This window comes from Alligator mississippiensis, chromosome 5, assembly GCF_030867095.1.
Source record: "Alligator mississippiensis isolate rAllMis1 chromosome 5, rAllMis1, whole genome shotgun sequence".
Taxonomy (NCBI): Eukaryota; Metazoa; Chordata; order Crocodylia; family Alligatoridae; genus Alligator; species Alligator mississippiensis.
In genome coordinates this window covers 25167364-25183243 of record NC_081828.1, presented here as the reverse complement: position 1 = coordinate 25183243, position 15880 = coordinate 25167364, and the positions used below count along the sequence as shown (strand labels likewise).

The 15880-nt window shown below is 44.8% G+C and overlaps 1 long non-coding RNA gene across 1 annotated transcript in view; it reads left to right on the top strand.

The window, feature by feature from the left end:
• The first annotated feature begins 2392 nt into the window (after positions 1 to 2392).
• LOC132250618 (uncharacterized) overlaps positions 2393 to 15880 on the top strand; it is a 35895-nt gene continuing 22407 nt past the window's right edge. Inside the window, exon 1 of the long non-coding RNA XR_009462210.1 lies at positions 2393 to 2469. This is a non-coding gene — a long non-coding RNA (uncharacterized LOC132250618). The remainder of the gene's footprint in view (positions 2470 to 15880) is intronic.

The following is a 15880-nucleotide window of genomic DNA, read 5'->3' as shown; positions in this document are numbered from 1 at the left end:
GCGCAGCTCGCACGCCAGTGCGTGAGCAACTGGCGGCGAGGAGCACGGCCAGTGGGTCGCAGGCGCAACCGGTAGGTTGCAGACGGGGGACCGAGACCCCAGATTGCGTGCGGGGTACATAGACCCCAGCCCCAGGGAGAGGGGCTATATGATTGAGAAGCCCCGTGGGGGCATGGCGAGCCCCAAACAGGGGGAGCGCCATACTGAGGAGCCCTAGAGAGAGGGGCAATTACTGAGGAGCCCGAGACGAGCATAGCGAGCCCGGCCACAGGCTAGTGCGGTAACACCCCTCAGACCGAGGCAGGGCGCTGCAGTTGCCCCTGAGAAGACAGGGAGTAGCAGCGCGGTGAGCTGGGGTCAGAGAGGGTACCTGTGCGGTTGGCCAGAAGGGCTGGGGCCCTCTAGGGAGTCCCTGAGCGGGACCGCACCATCAGGAGAGTCCCAGTGAGAGGCTGGGTGAGAGAGAGAAAGCCCAGCGTGGGCTACACTTTAGAGGAGGCCCAGGAAGCGGGCGTACAGACCTAACAACGTCTATTACATCTGCGAGGCTTGGGGCGTGGTATTAGGGGCTGGTAGGAGCCACGCATAGCCCATAAGGCTGGGGTTCTTGGGTAGCGCCCATCGTACGGGGAGACCCACGAGGGGTCCAGGAGCTTACGTGCCCGAGGAAACACAAGGCAGCCTCCCTATTACATATTCCATCAAGACGTAGCGGGCAAGAATGGAGGGTGCCCTCGGGCTGAAGTAGCGTGGTGAGCGGGCCTCAAGGAGATCACAGCCCTCCGCGAGGACCCCACCGTGACACATACATACCTAAAGAGATAACCATTACAAACCAATGACAGGACTGCCTGACAATAATAGGACAATATATAAACGTATACAATAAGGCTACATCAAATAGAACGCACCTGCATAAAATAATCAATGCAATAAATACCAACACAGGGCAACTTATACTCCTCTTCTAATACAATAATAAAGGCACAGGATTACAACAGGGATCCCAGCAGCATGGAAGAACAGAACGCAATAGTGGCACAGCAGCTATGTCCAGTAAAAAAATGACAACCGAGCAGGGACCCCATCACATCACAGAACACCCTTATGCTTGCTTAGGTTACTCAGCTGCTGAGGCCTTTAACCCAGAAACCCCCCTGACAAGCAGGAGCCCTGGGTCCCTTTCTACACCCCAGGGTGATTTGTCCCCTCCCATCAGGGGCTTCCACTCAGTTGCCTATAGCATGAAGGGGCACTCCTCCCCTGTGGGAATCCCCTTCCCGGGTGACTCACGACTCCCATGGGCTTCAAGGGGTTGGCCTTGTCTCCAGCAGCATGTGTTGGAGGGGGGCATCCCCTCTCTCTGTGGGAAGGCCCAAGCTGCCTCGTGCAGCTCTCCCAGAAAGCCTGAGGGGGTTAGTTCCCCCTCAGCTCCTCCTCTTCACCTTGCCCCTAGGTCAGGGTGGGGCAAGCCTTTCTCCTTCTCTTTCCTGATTGGTGGGGAAGGGAAATTCCCCCACCAATTGCTCTGAGCCTTTCAGTTTGAACTGGCAAGCCGGGCTGCTATCGGCGAGTCTGCCACGCTAAGTTCCCTCCATCTGGGCGTGGTTTTTGTGTTGTTGGTGAAAGGAAGAGTTGCGGTGAGGAGCTATATGGTGAATTGTTTAGTGTGAATGAAAACATAAACTGAGAACTAATATCAGCTCTTGAGGACTAGCAGTTTGTACAGCTCTGTGGCCCAGGGTGAGGGGAACGTGAAGGGATTATGTTACTGTCAGGGACTCGAGGCAAAATTCTGACTAAATCAGGAGCTAAACTGTTTGAGCAAATGGTAAAAATGTTCCTGTAATAGTCATATTTTTTTTTCATAAATGCTCAAACAATTCCTACTGAAATCTTTTTGGAATTTTTTTCAGTGTTTCTCTTTGCCATCAAAAATCATATTTCAACAAAATCAAAATTTAATGAACACTCAAAAACTTAATATTTTTGGCCAGCTCTGTTCAGAAGCCTAAAGTAGGTATCCCACACTCTAGAGCAATAGGGGCCAACCTTTTTGGCAGCCGTGGTACAAATTAGTCCTGCACTCTCCCAAAGTGCTAGTCTGATCCCTTTCTCTTACTTTGCTTTCTGCTCCCTGCCCCATCTGCTTGACCCCTCTTCTCCTGTCTCATGCCACAAACTGAGGCTGCTCATGCAACTTGTGGCACATGTGCTGCAAGTTGGCCACTCCTGCTCCAGGGTACAGCTATGAGTTAGGCATGCATTATCTCCACTCTCAGTTTGATATCTGTGGCAGGGCACTGGTTGTGCCTGCCACTTTAAGGGCCTGGAGCTGGCAGCTGCCAGGTGCCTGATGAGGGCAGCCATTTTGGAATCAGGGGCTGCCCATACAAACAGGGCAGTTCGGCTGCAAGGAGGTCAGGCAACAACATTGCCTGGCTGGAGAGCTCCTAGTATCATCTGGAGGTAAGGGAGGAGTTGTAGGGGATGGTAAGGAGGCTCCTGGTCCTGAATATGATCTAAAACTGCACCCTGTTGGGAGTGGGTGGCCTGGTGGGGCTCCCAGTGGTGCAGGAGCCCCCAGGAAATGTCAGGCCAGTTACCACCCTGGTGAAAGATGGGTTGGGGTGCCTTAACCCCTAGCCCCCAAAACTGGGTGAGTTACCTCTTGTCTGGAGGGCCTGGAGAGTGGACCCTCAGAGAGAGAGGAAAAGAGGCTTAGACTCAGGCCTGTCTGAACTTCCCCTGACTGGTCCATGCTGGGGCCAGGACTGGAAGGGCTGGGGGCCCACCGTGAGGAATGCCCAAGAGCTGAGGGCCTGGGGTTCTGACTGGCCTGGAAGTAGGCCAGGGCTAGTGAGCCAAAGGTCCTGGTGGGGGGATCACACCCAGAAGGGGAAGCGGTTCAGGGAGCTATGCTGCCTAGTATGAAGGCTGATGAGACCACCTGATGAAAGGAATCCAGGTGAGGTTCAATCAGGAGGATTCTGGGGCCCAGAGTGGTGGCTGGTGATTTATGATAGCATCTAGATGCCATCTACGAGGCTTGGGCTGTGGTGTAGGGGAGGAATGGAGCCACAGGTAGTGCCCCCTGGCATCGGGGCAGAAAATGGGCAACTTCCCGCTTGATTAACATCTATTAAATAATTAACAAGGTGTGACGGTGAGAAGGCAGGCAGTTAGCCCAGGAACAGGTGGGCAGGACACAACGAGGTCGGCCCCGAGGAGGCCCCCGCTACAATATCTCTTTCAGAACTCTATGCTAATTGATGGAGGAGGCTATGATCACTCGACTCCTCTTTGTGAGGCTAGCTGTGTTGCCAGTCCTATGTGTAAGTATGCAAGAGGCATGCATGTTATACTATTCATAAGAGATTAATTTCTTTGACTTATACTGCCAATCGTCTACAACTTTTCAGAGCCAGTCTCAGTCTTACTCATTGTTTTGTAGGTTTCTGTTTTAAAGAGGCTGAGCCTTACAGGGCTTTTTGGATTTTTTTTTAACTTTTCCAGCTAAAATAAAGTTTTAAACTTCATCTCAGTTGCCAATAGCAATCTGAATTTCACTTGTGGCAAAGACTTTTTTCACTTTGGGTAACATGTCTTGTAATGATGCCACACACAGACATGACCAACATTTTGAAAGCATTGCAATACAGCAGAAGCAGCGGTAGAATGTTAGTGTCCCTTAAGACCACCCATTAGAAAAAAGATGTCAAAGCCGACATCTTGGATTTCCTACAACTACATTTTGAAGCTTTTAAAGTTTCATTTTTGCTTTAAAATGCCTTTTTGAGCATTACCTATGCCCAGAGGAACAGTTTAAAAATGAAAAACAGGCTTTTAAAGCTTCAAATGCAGCCACAGGGGAGTTTATATCCCTCCACAATTGCTTTGCTTTAGTTTTATGTTTCTATTATCTTACAAGATAAAGGCCTGAGAGTGTGATCACCTTTGGAACTCCCATTACTAACAATGGGAACTCCAGGCATGGGGAGTTTGTAAGATTGTTTCTTTGTCATCATATTACATCAATTTATATGCAGTTTATTCTCTCCTGGATAAATATTCAAAACATTTATGGATCTAACCCACTTATTAAGCATTACAATATTTATTTCAGAGTAGAAAATGTGACATCTTAAACTAAATTTTTAAGCATTCAGGCCCTAGCTAAAGAGCGACCTGTATTAATGTTTTCCACCCATCCTATTCGTCTATGAATTCAACAAAAGTATCTTTGATTTGTCTCGGATTATAATAATGTTTTGGATAGTTTCTTCAGGTATTGAATGAGCAAGCTGTACCCTCTTATAGGGGTTATTCATCTTCCTTTATTGTTGATGGGAAATCTCCCAGGGGAGATGAATGAGGCTCCCATCAAGAAATAATTCTGATTTACTCTTTATCCCTGAATATTGTCATTGTATGTGTAACTTGCCTGGGAGACCTGACTATTTTAGTATTCATAGTATATCTAGCAATGGTAGAAATGAGCTCAGTGAACAAAGGGATTAGTAAATGATAGAAACATTTTATCCAATATACAGTTATATATTTATGGTTTCTCAACATTGGCTAAATAATTGTCATAACAAAAGTATTATTAGCATGAGATTCTTTACAGCAGTCATGTATTTTGTTAGACATCTAGAGTTTTACCATAGTTAAAAAGGATGCTTTCCTCAAACTATTCTTTAAAGTATGTTAAAATGTTAGTAAGTGAATCTTAAGAATACCATGCACTTGAAAAGTAGCTTACTAATGTAACCTACTAAGTGTACTGTTGCACCCAATCCTTCATGGATATGAATGTGTTACAGCTCTAGGTATTGAGTTATAGAGACCCTAAATGGTCTAGACCCTACATACCTAAGAAACTGCCTTCTCCTTTATGTCTCATGATCCCTGAGGTCAGCCAAGAGCAAACTCCTGTAAACATCATTAATGCATCAAGTCTGCTGGTTAAAAACATGAGAGGTCTTTCTCAGTAGTTGCTCCTCAGCTCTGAAACTCCTCCCTCCTGTAGCCTGCCAAAGCCCAAATCCAAACATTGTAAAACGTTCCCCTTTTGGCAGGCATCTAGAAAGCAAGGCTGGGCTAGGATAGTTTAGGGCAGTGGTTCTCAACTCAAGGCACCCCTGAGAAAATGCCAGCTCTTTGTTTTCACTTATTTCTTGACTAAAGAAGAATAATATAGCAATTGTTCTGTTGCAAAGAGCTCAGAAAGACAACCAAAGTTCAGAATGTTTTTGACACAGTGGATTTCTGTTTGAAAAGTGGGTTTATTTTGTGAATCATGTATCAGTGTTTGCATACCTAACTGCTAATACTGTACACTGTGGCACCCTTAAAAGAATCAGGTACCACGGGCACTGCAGCACAATGATGAGAATCACTGATTTAGGGGGGTGCTGTTTTATTTTGATAGTCTACTTGATTTTAAATTGTTTTGTTCCCCTGTAGTCTTGTTTTCTTATTTAAGCTACCCTGCTCCTTTGTTGGGAAGGGCAGCATATAAATAAATAAATAAGTTTAGTACAGGCTCTAGTAGCTTGTGCTTTGTGCGACACAGAGGATGTCCTCTTGGACCCACACAGAATCCAGAAAGTATGACCTCCCAGGAGACAGTCTAGTGAGACCAGCAAGCTCTTCTAAACCACTTACTAAGCATTTCAAAATTTCTGAGTAGAAAATGTGACAGTAGCAGGCCAGCCACAAAGTCAATAGCAAACTGTGACCTTTGTATTGTAAATAGCTGTGCATAAGCTTCTGTAAAGTGGTGTTTCCAAATTATAAGCCTCCAGATACTATTCTCTGAGCTTGGCTATCCCCAGTTCAGTCCTTGGCTGCCATTTTGCCTGACTTCTCCATCACACCAGCATATGGAAGGCTACCTATAAATGTGTCAGTTCTCAGTTTTAAATTTTCATCCTAACTGTGCTTTACTACATTAACTGCAGAGTAGCCTGAGATCACAGCACAAAAGCATTCTTTGAAACAATGGTATTTAACATGAAGAAAATATGTGGACTTATCTCCACATACTTGACAAGAACAGCAATATTTTCAAGCTTTGATTAACCTTCTGCTTTTTTCATGATTGGTGCTTCAGAACCCCGCCTGAAATGTCAGAAATAGATAATACCACATTCACTCAAATAGAAGATAAGCATTTTTTTCCCCTGGTCTGAATGGGGCGGAACAAACCCCTTCGTTGCATACAAGGAAACCTCATTAAATACATTGTCTATCATTAAACTGCTGCCAAAAGCAGCATGCGATCAGTAATGGAAACCAACTATGTAGATAATTAAATGCAGCCAACACTAGGCGTGACTCAAACACATGTTGGGCAAACATACTGATGGGAACCTACCACTTGGGGGGGGGGGGCAGTTTCCTGTAAAATTTCATTTCAATGGCTGAATCAGTTCTGAATTAAATTACAAATTTTGACTGAGCTGAACTCAGTTGTTCAAGCCTGTGTGGTGCTACTACTGGCACCTACCTCCATGCTTATCAGTCTGGGGCTTCAGATACTACCTAATCCATGGCAGGAATCCTATTTGCAAGCCCCAAGCTCACAGATCTTGGAGTTCAGAAGTCCCTCATCTCACTGGGCCCTAGCCAAAAGCTGAAGGGGGAAAACCCAAAAGCAATCCACCATCACCATAAACTGTGTAATAGCAATCTTCACATTTGGAGGCATTTGTAGACTCTTGCAGGAGTCAGCCTGCCTACAGTGCAAGAAACAGGCCTTTACCCTCCAACTGTGCATGAATCAATTGTGACCTGCCCCCCTCACTTGCTTTTTTATTTACTTATTTATTTATTTATTTATTTTGCAAAAAAAATTCTTTCTAATTCTGGAAGAGCTCTGAAAAGTGCCCGGAGCTGTGACGCTTGCAGTTGTGTAAGTGGTGAAAAGTGCATCAGCAGTGGTGCACTTTTGAACTAAAACACATTGGAGGTGCTTTAGTTCAGAAGGGCACCACCACCATTTTCTGTGCATTGATGCACATTTCGCTATTTATACAACTGCACATGGTGTAGCACAGTTTGCCTCAGCTTGCATGTGGAGCAGATTCGATTAATCGAGTCTGCTCCATTGCGGTGGATCACCGGCGTGTTGTGGGGCAGAAAACTACGTGTATAAATGCCCACTGTGCTCATATGACAGGTTGTTAGAGGTGTGTGTGTATATAACACACAGGTTATATACATACACACAGGTGTGTATGTGTGTATACACACACACACACACGTATGTATATATATGTGTGTGTATATTTTATTTATTTATTTATTTTTTGGAGGATCTCAGGACTTATGACATGAATGCCCAGTTCCAGTCATGAGTGGGGGAATAAGTTATACTTGGATTCATGGATCCTTTGTGAGGGGTATCTGGAGTACACACATATACTGAACAATGCTGAGTTTTGGGGTCATCATGGCTTGAAATGTGCTTAACTCTGCTGGGGCCCAGCCCAGTGAACTATACAGTAAATCAGGAGTCTTTTGCCTTTAGACTAATATCAGACTTAGTTGGCACGTCAACTGAACTGCGTGAGCTATTCTAACTTGTACTGCACATCAAAACAGTGATCCTTAGTTGGGAGGCAGTGGCTTTCTAGGAATACTTTTTTTCATTCTGTTTATATTCTTTATGGGCAACAGAGAGAAAAAGTAAAGTGCAGGATGGCCAGACATCAGAAACAAGGAATTGTGGGATTGAAGTAAATATACTGAAAAAATGGGTAGTTTAGGAGTCATACAGACATGTTGACCTTGTACCCTGAAGTTCAACAAAGGTTCTAGGTTTGGGATTGACAGCTGCCGCACCAAGTTTAGGGGCTTACAGGACCAGCGATCAGAATATACAGGCTTTAAGATGACTTCAAGGCTAACTTTAGCTATCAGCATAGAGACAGTATTGGCATTTATATTGCAATAACTAGCACGGGTTAAAGTTGATGGGTGAAAATTTACTATTTCAGTTTTAATGGCTTAGTTGTTAAAATACATTGGATTGCCTGCATGCAAGAAATATTTGTACAAGTACAATGCAAGCTGGTGCAGGTCTAATTATGATCACTTTTATTTAGCTAATTCAGTATTGTGAAAGGTAAGAGACACTAAGTAATGAATTTGTGTCCTTAACCTCAGCTATGCACTGGGTAGCAGGAGGTCTAGAATAGTAAATCTAGTACCATAGTTTCATAGTTTCTAGGGTTGGAAGGGACCTGAACAGATCAAGTCCAATCCCCTGCCCTAGGCAGAAATGAGTGATGGGATCATAATAGACCAGCCACATATCCAACCTCCCCTTGAAGAGGAGAGGAGAGAGCATCACCTCCCTTGGGAACCCATTCTAGAGCCTGTCAGCCCTAACCATAAAGTAATGCCTCCTGATATCAAGCCTGAACCTGCTCTCAATCAATTTGTGGCCATAATACCTTGTTATCCCAGGTGGTGCCCAGGGGAACAGAGCATCACTGTTTTTCTGCTGATCCCCCCTGGTGAGTTTTTATAGATGGCCACCAGATCCCCCCGCAGTCATCTCTTGTGGAGGCTGAATAGATTCACACCCTTTAGTCTATCTTCATAGGGCCTGGCCTGCTGCGCCCTGACCAGGTGAGTTGCCCTCCTCTGGACCCTCTCAAGGTTAGCCACATCCCTCTTAAAGTGCGGCACCCAGTACTGGACACAGTACTCCAAGTACAGTCTGACCAGCACTGCATAGAGGGGAAGGATCATCTCCCTGGACCTGTTTGTGTTGCATCTGTAGATGCATGCCAAGGAGCAGTTAGCCTTACTAACCGCTTCCTCCTATTGGTGGCTCATGTCCATCCTGGAGTCAATGACTCCAAGATCCCTTTCAGCCACTGTGCTGTTGAGAAGGGTATTCCTCAGCCTATAGGTATGTTGCTGGTTCCTTCTCCCTAGATGCAACACCTTGTACTTGTCTGCACTGAATTCCATTCTATTCTCATCCATCCACCTCTGTAACCTGTCTAGATCTAGTTGGATTCTGTCCCTCCCCTCCAGTGTGCCCACTTCTCCCATCTTTGTATCATCAGCAAATTTGGACAGCGTGCTTTACACGCCCACCTCCAAGTCACTGATGAAGATGTTGAATAGCACAGGCCCGAGGACTGAGCCCTGGGGAACTCCACCGCCTACATCCCTCCAGGTCAAAACAACCTGTCCACCACCACTCTCTGGGTCTACCATCAAGCCAATTTGCCATCCATCTGACTGTGTAGGCATCAATGCCACAGTCGCCTAGTTACTTTATGAGCATGGAGTGAGAAATAGTGTCAAAGGCCTTGTTTAAGTCCAGGTAGATAACATCCACCTCAACACCCGCAAGGCCTTCGTGACTAGGTCATAAAAGGAAACAAGGTTAGTCAGGCAGGATGTGCCTGTAATGAACCTGTGTTGGTTGCCTGTGAGCATTACCCCCGCAGATGTTTTCCTTGATAACTTTCTCAAAGGTCTTCCCAAGGACTGAGGTGAGACTAACTGGCCTATAGTTACCTGGGTCCTCCTTTCTCCCCTTCTTGTAAATGGGGACCACAATGGCCCTTTTCCAGTCCTCTGCAGCCCTTTTCTAGGTGCATCATAATATATGTGCGTGTGCATGTGCGTGTGCGTGTGTGTGTGTGTGTGTGTGCGCAAAGCTTCGGTATATAATATGTGCAAAGCTTTGGTTCCTGATTCAATTCAGCGGAGATTCAGCCCAATTCAGTGGCTGAATCTCCAAATCTGAATTGAATCAGAGAACCCTTTAATTTCTCCGAATTGAACCAGAGCCCTCCAAATTGATTCAGAGAGATTTGGAAAAATTCAGAGATTTGGACATAGAGACAACTTAAAATATTTTTTCTACATACCTCTAGGTAGCAGGGATTCATATTCAATGCTGGGGCACATGGAGTGTCCCACAGAAGTGTGAGGGGGGCTCCCCTGCACACTCAGCAGCAGACCCAGAAGTGGACCAGAAGCACTTCTGGTCCACTTCTGGGTCTGCTGGGCAGCATGCAAGGGCCCCCCCACACCCTCCGGCTCAGTGACTGGCCCCTCCTTGGTCTGGGTGGGCACCCGGTGTCCCCCTGCACCTGATCACCAAGCCAGAAAAGTGCGGTGGGGGGCCCCCCAGCATGCTCCCCAGAAGACCGGGAAGTGGACCAGAAGTACTTCCAGTCCACTTCTGAGTTTGCCACCGAGCACATGGAGGGCCCCCACCACCACACTCCTGTGGGATGTTCCATATGCCCCAGCATCACAGTGTTCACAAGCTGTGCCTGCTACCTCAAGGTATGTAGAAAAAATATTTAAAGCTGTGTCTGTGTCCAAATCTCTGATTCTCCAAATCAGCATTGAATCTTCAGATTCAGCCGGATTGAATTGGGGACAGTGATCCGAATCAATGAATTGAATCACTATCCCTGATTTGGGACAAATCCAAATCAATTAGGGACCACTTCACACACCACTAATATATAGGCCTCAGATGCTGAGCAGACACTCTGTAGCCATCAGAATTTGAGGTTCATTCTGATTTATAGTATATATTATAATATACCTCATAGAATATATAAATGATAGAATATATATGTATAAAAAATCAGAATGAACCTCAAAATCTGATGGCTACAGAGTGTCTGCTCAGCATCTGAGAGGCCTGTGATCTTCAGTGAGAGCTGGAGATACTCAGGAGCCCACAGGGATTGGCTCAGAAATGTATCTGGATTTCTATAACATGTCTAGCAGCCCTCATGCTGTCCCTTTAAGTGTTCTTACTTCCTCTGTCCATTTTTCTCAACCAATAAATTTTCAGTTTCTCAAGGCCTTGGTGGGGGGGGCAGGGCAGGGGGTAATTTAAGATACTTCAAAATATTTGTTGATGGGAATATAGACTTGCTATTGTGGTTGCATAATAACTTTGTTGTTAATTATAGGTGACTGTACCATCAGTTCACTGTTAGGGAGAATATCCGTGCCATTAGCTTTGAGAAAGTGTCTGACCTCAGATCTACCTGTTTGATAAATTCTTTTCTTTTATATTAAAAGATAGAGGAGACAGCTCCAATTCAGATACTGTCAAAAGCTTCTTTTGCCTTTATCTCTATCCTGAGATAATCCATAGGGGAGCACTTTGAAAAAGTGTGAGCTCAATTGGAACATGTATATCAGACACATTATGATGTTTCAGAAGAACTCTGGGTTCATAGATTCATAGACTATAAAGCCAAAAGGGACCACTGTGAACATCCAGTCTGACCTCCTGTCTAACACAGGCCATAGGATTTCCCTCAATTAATTCCCATTTCAGCTGAAGCATATAGTTTAGAAAAACATCCAATTTTGTTTTAAAGATTTCCAATGATGGAGAATCTACCAAAACCCTTGGTACATTATTCCAATGGTTAATTACTTTCACTGTTAAAGTTGCATCTTATTTCTACTCTAGCTACAGCCTGTATCCATTGCTAGTTCTTGTTAGATCTGGTAGACTAAAGAGCCTTCTATTACAATATTTTGGACTATGATCAAATCACCACTGCATGTAAGCTATCAAAGCCTGTTTGTTTTAAACAGGTCTAGAATTAATAGATTGTTTAACATTCTCCTTAGTGACAGGTAGAATTCACAGTGTTTTACCATCATCCTATGATGCGACTACATCATCTGATTTCTCCCCCATTCCCCTCCCCTAAAGAAATACAGAATAGAAGTATTTATTGAACATTCCTGTATTGTTTGGATTATTACTGACAGTTCTATGATTCCACCTAATAACAGAACAGTTTCTTTGTTAGGATTTTTAAAATTCCTAATATACTAGAAAAATACCTTCTTATTGCTCAGCTGTGTCCTGGAGTCAATATAAAATAATGTACATGTTAAGTAATGCCTGCTATTGTCAACTTTGTTTTTCCTGTAGGTGACATATATATATATTATCTAATGCATTAAATGAAGCATTCATTTCTCATATAAGGTATATTATGCTTTTTTGGTATCTTGTAAACCATTCTTTAAAAGTTATCAATTATCTTCCATCCTTTTCATTTAAATTCTTACTTCAGACTGACATGGCTCATAATTATTTTTTGTTTTATGAAATTGGCCAATGTTAAGCCATTTATAACATATATTTCTGTTTTTGCATAACAAAAGTAACTGAATCATGATCACTAGTATTTCACCTACCACTGACTTTTAGTTTTGTGATCAATCCTCCTCTTTCTTTTAGGTTGAGGTCTAGGGTACAAGTCCCACTTTTGATGCAGTTTTCTTTGAAATAGTCCCATCTATATGTACTGATAAAAGCACAATGGGATCTAATGTGTGATTCACACAATTGTCTCTTGCCATGCCACACGTGGATGGCAGGAGCCACAATTGTGGGAACATACATTAGTTCCCATCATGCCTTATTACCAATAATAGAGGAAGCCTTATCTCAGGCTCCCCCTCTACTGGCAAGAAGCAAGCTCCTACATCTGGTGACCCCCAAACAGGAAATTTCAACCCAGGAGTGCATAAAAACCTCCAGGGCAGGGGTATTGCCACTGTGGCAATCTCCCCACCCTGAAGGTCTAGGAAACACCTGGGATGGAGATAATGCTTCAGGGGAGATTCCTCCCACTCTTGGGGTACAGGAAACACCCAGGGTCAGAGGATAACTGCAGGGTGATTTCCCCAGCCTCAGGTATGCAGGAAACCCCTGGAGCAAGGACTCATGATAAAGGCAATCCTCCAGCCCTGGGGGTTTCTCATGCCCCCAGAATCAGGGAGATCATCCACCAGCATCCTGTAGCCCCAAGGTTTCCCACACCCCCAGGATGGGGAGGACCACCCTACAGTGATCCCTCCTGCCCCATGGATTTCCTGAGTGCCCCACAGGGGGGGATCTTGCAACCCATGATATCCAGGGCCCAGAGATTTCATGCACCCCTGAGCCCTGATCACAGCTGCTTTGATCCCCAGGGCCTGAGTCTTTTCTGTTGGGCATGATGCACCACTGTGGTTGGGAGCCCTGTCAACTGCCAGAGCTCCCAGTGGCAGGGAAGACCCTGCTACATGTGCAAATTAACGCTCAGTAGTAACCAACTATAAAGTTCATACACATTTCCAAGGTCTAAATTTATAGCTGGTTTGAGTGTTTTTATTTTATGATAGCTACTTCACACATATAGCTGGTCTCCAAGTAATTGTGCAATATTGGTAACAGGTAGAGAAGGCTGTAGGCACAGATAAGGACTACTGTTACTCATCTTTTGTTGAAGCAAGGGAAACTGAGGTTGGTTAGTGAAGGTGGTGAGTGACCAAGTAGAGGAACTCTACCCAGCTTGTTCCAGATAGGCTGACAGTACTAAAATACCTGACCCTTATAGCCTAAGTTTCTTTTCTCCCAGCCAGAGTGTAAATCTTTATTGTCTACTATGCATAGACAACCTCATCTTCTGGACCATTGGGTGGGCCTTAGTGGGTTCACATTTTTTTGAACCCTGTAAGCTAATTCTACAGCCTTTTTCAATAAACCCTGTCTCAGAATTCCCATACTTTGTTGTAGTCCCGTACATGGACTCTGCACATGTATTATAATATGTGCAGGGTCCATCACAAGGGTTTTTGCTCACAACCAGTTGTCAGCCAGAGCTTGATGTGAATATTTTATCAAGTTGAACCAGCATCATTTAACGATCTCCTCTTGACTGAGTCAGCTCATTTATCATGGCATGCAAGTATCTGTCAGTAGGACTGTGGAAAGCAGCTAGTATTCACTTTGGATTTGGATTCAGCCGATTCAGGGCACAGTGATTCAATTTGGTGATTTGAATCACTGTCCTGATTTGATTTGGCCAAATCTGATTTGGAGATTCGGCCGCTGCTGAATGTCCAAATCAGACAGGCCCCATCCCCTGCCCGCTCTCCCAGCCATATCAATGGCTGCCCCACCTGGCCCTATCTCCCGGCTCTTTAATTAAAAAAAAAAAAATCCCTGAACTCACCAGCTCCTGCCAGGCAGGGGGCGATCCCTGCTGCCCCCTATAGGCCTGCTCTGTGTGGGGGGCTTTGTCATGAGCCCCCATCCACTGCCCAGCTTCAGGTCCTGGCTCTGTAAAAATAAATAAATAAATAAATAAGCCTCCACTCACCAGCTGCTGCTAGGCAGGGAGGCAATCCCCACTGCCCCATGCTGCATGGGGAGCTCTGCCACGAGTCCCCAGAGGCCCCAATGGCCGCTGCAGCAGCCAGTGAGTGGGGCCTTTTTTCTTTCTTTTTTCTTTTTTAAAAATTTTTTAAAGAATCTAGAGCTGGGGTGGGTGGGGCAGCCATGGGGGGGCAGCTGGGAGAGTGGGTGGGAGATGGAGGCTCATGGAAGAACCCCCCCTTGCAGCGGGGACTGTCCGAATCTCTGCAAACCTCTCCAAATCTTTCCCAGATCAATTCAAAGTTCTTTGAATTGATTCAGACCTTTTTATTGGTCTCCTGATTCAATTCAGATTCAGAGATTTGGCCACCGAATCAAGCTGAATCTCCTCCGAATCAAATCAGCACCCAAAGCTTCACACAGCTCTATCTGAAACTACTGTTCTACCTGGTGTTCAGCACCATCTGTCTCTTCCACTCCAGTCTCAATAGCCCTAGTCCTCTTATCATTTATCACTGTATCTATTTAAGCCTTCAGAAATCCTTTCTGGATTTTTTTTTTCCCAAGCACCATAGGAGAACATATGTCTTTTGTTTCCTGTGAGATTGCAGCATGGACACTAGCTCCAATTTTACAAAAGCCTCCTTCAAATCACACTGTTATGTTGATTTTATTTGCTACCAGGGTCTGTCAGAGGCCTTTTTCTAGAGCTTTCCTATGAGGATACACCCTGGGCTTCTGCGCTGGTTCAACCATTATAAACTGGTATGTGTTAAATACCCCTGGATTTCATAGCATTTCTTCTGGTTCACTTTCTGGGCCTAAGCACAGGCTCCTTGTTTAGTAACATATTCATGTAATTGGATCCTGGCAGGGTCCTGACCCATCCTTGTCCTTAATTTCTAGAATATAGGCACTCTAAGGATATTTCACCTTTCCAAGGACATCTGACCACAAGAGAAAACAGATGCACAGTCTTTGTAAGTGTTTCAAAAATCTATCTCTACCTGGTGCAGGAAATATACACATTTAGACAGAACAATAAAACACCTGTTTACATTCCCTTAGTGTCCTCACTATTTTTTTTTATCACTCCTGAGGTTTAGATCAGTCTTTCTAGAAGTCGGCGGTCTTCTGAAAGTAGATTCTCCAAATCTGAGAGTCCCGTTCTGTAGTGTCAGTGCCCTGATATAGTGCCAGTGGATCCAGGTTACAGACTGGGAAGGTTGTAATGTCAGTGCTGGAATTGGAGTATAGTAGGCAAGCACAGTTTATGAGCAAGCTGAGTTGGGAATCAAGAACAAATCAGAGTCACCAGATCACAGGCTCTTGGAACTGGAAAAATGCAGTTGTTCCTCTCCCTGATCGTGAAGAGGACAAGTGGCTGACTCTCTGTGAATGAGCCATTTAAATCCCAGGGAGCGAGCAGAATCTTAGGCATTGACAGAGGTTTTAGACATGCCCCGCCCACTCACAGCAACAGCAAGAGTAATGGGTGGGAGTAAGCTGCTCTAATATTTGGGCCAAGGTAGTGACTTTGATGTTAAGCTAGTTTGCCTTTTTTAATCAATTGGTTCAGCAGTTAAACAGAAGTCCTACTATATGAAAGAATGCTCTCTTTCCTTTTTTTTTTTTTCCCCTCCAAGCTTCTTGTGGTGTATCTATAAGTTTTCTGTGAATCATTCATGCTCTGTGGTTTTTAAA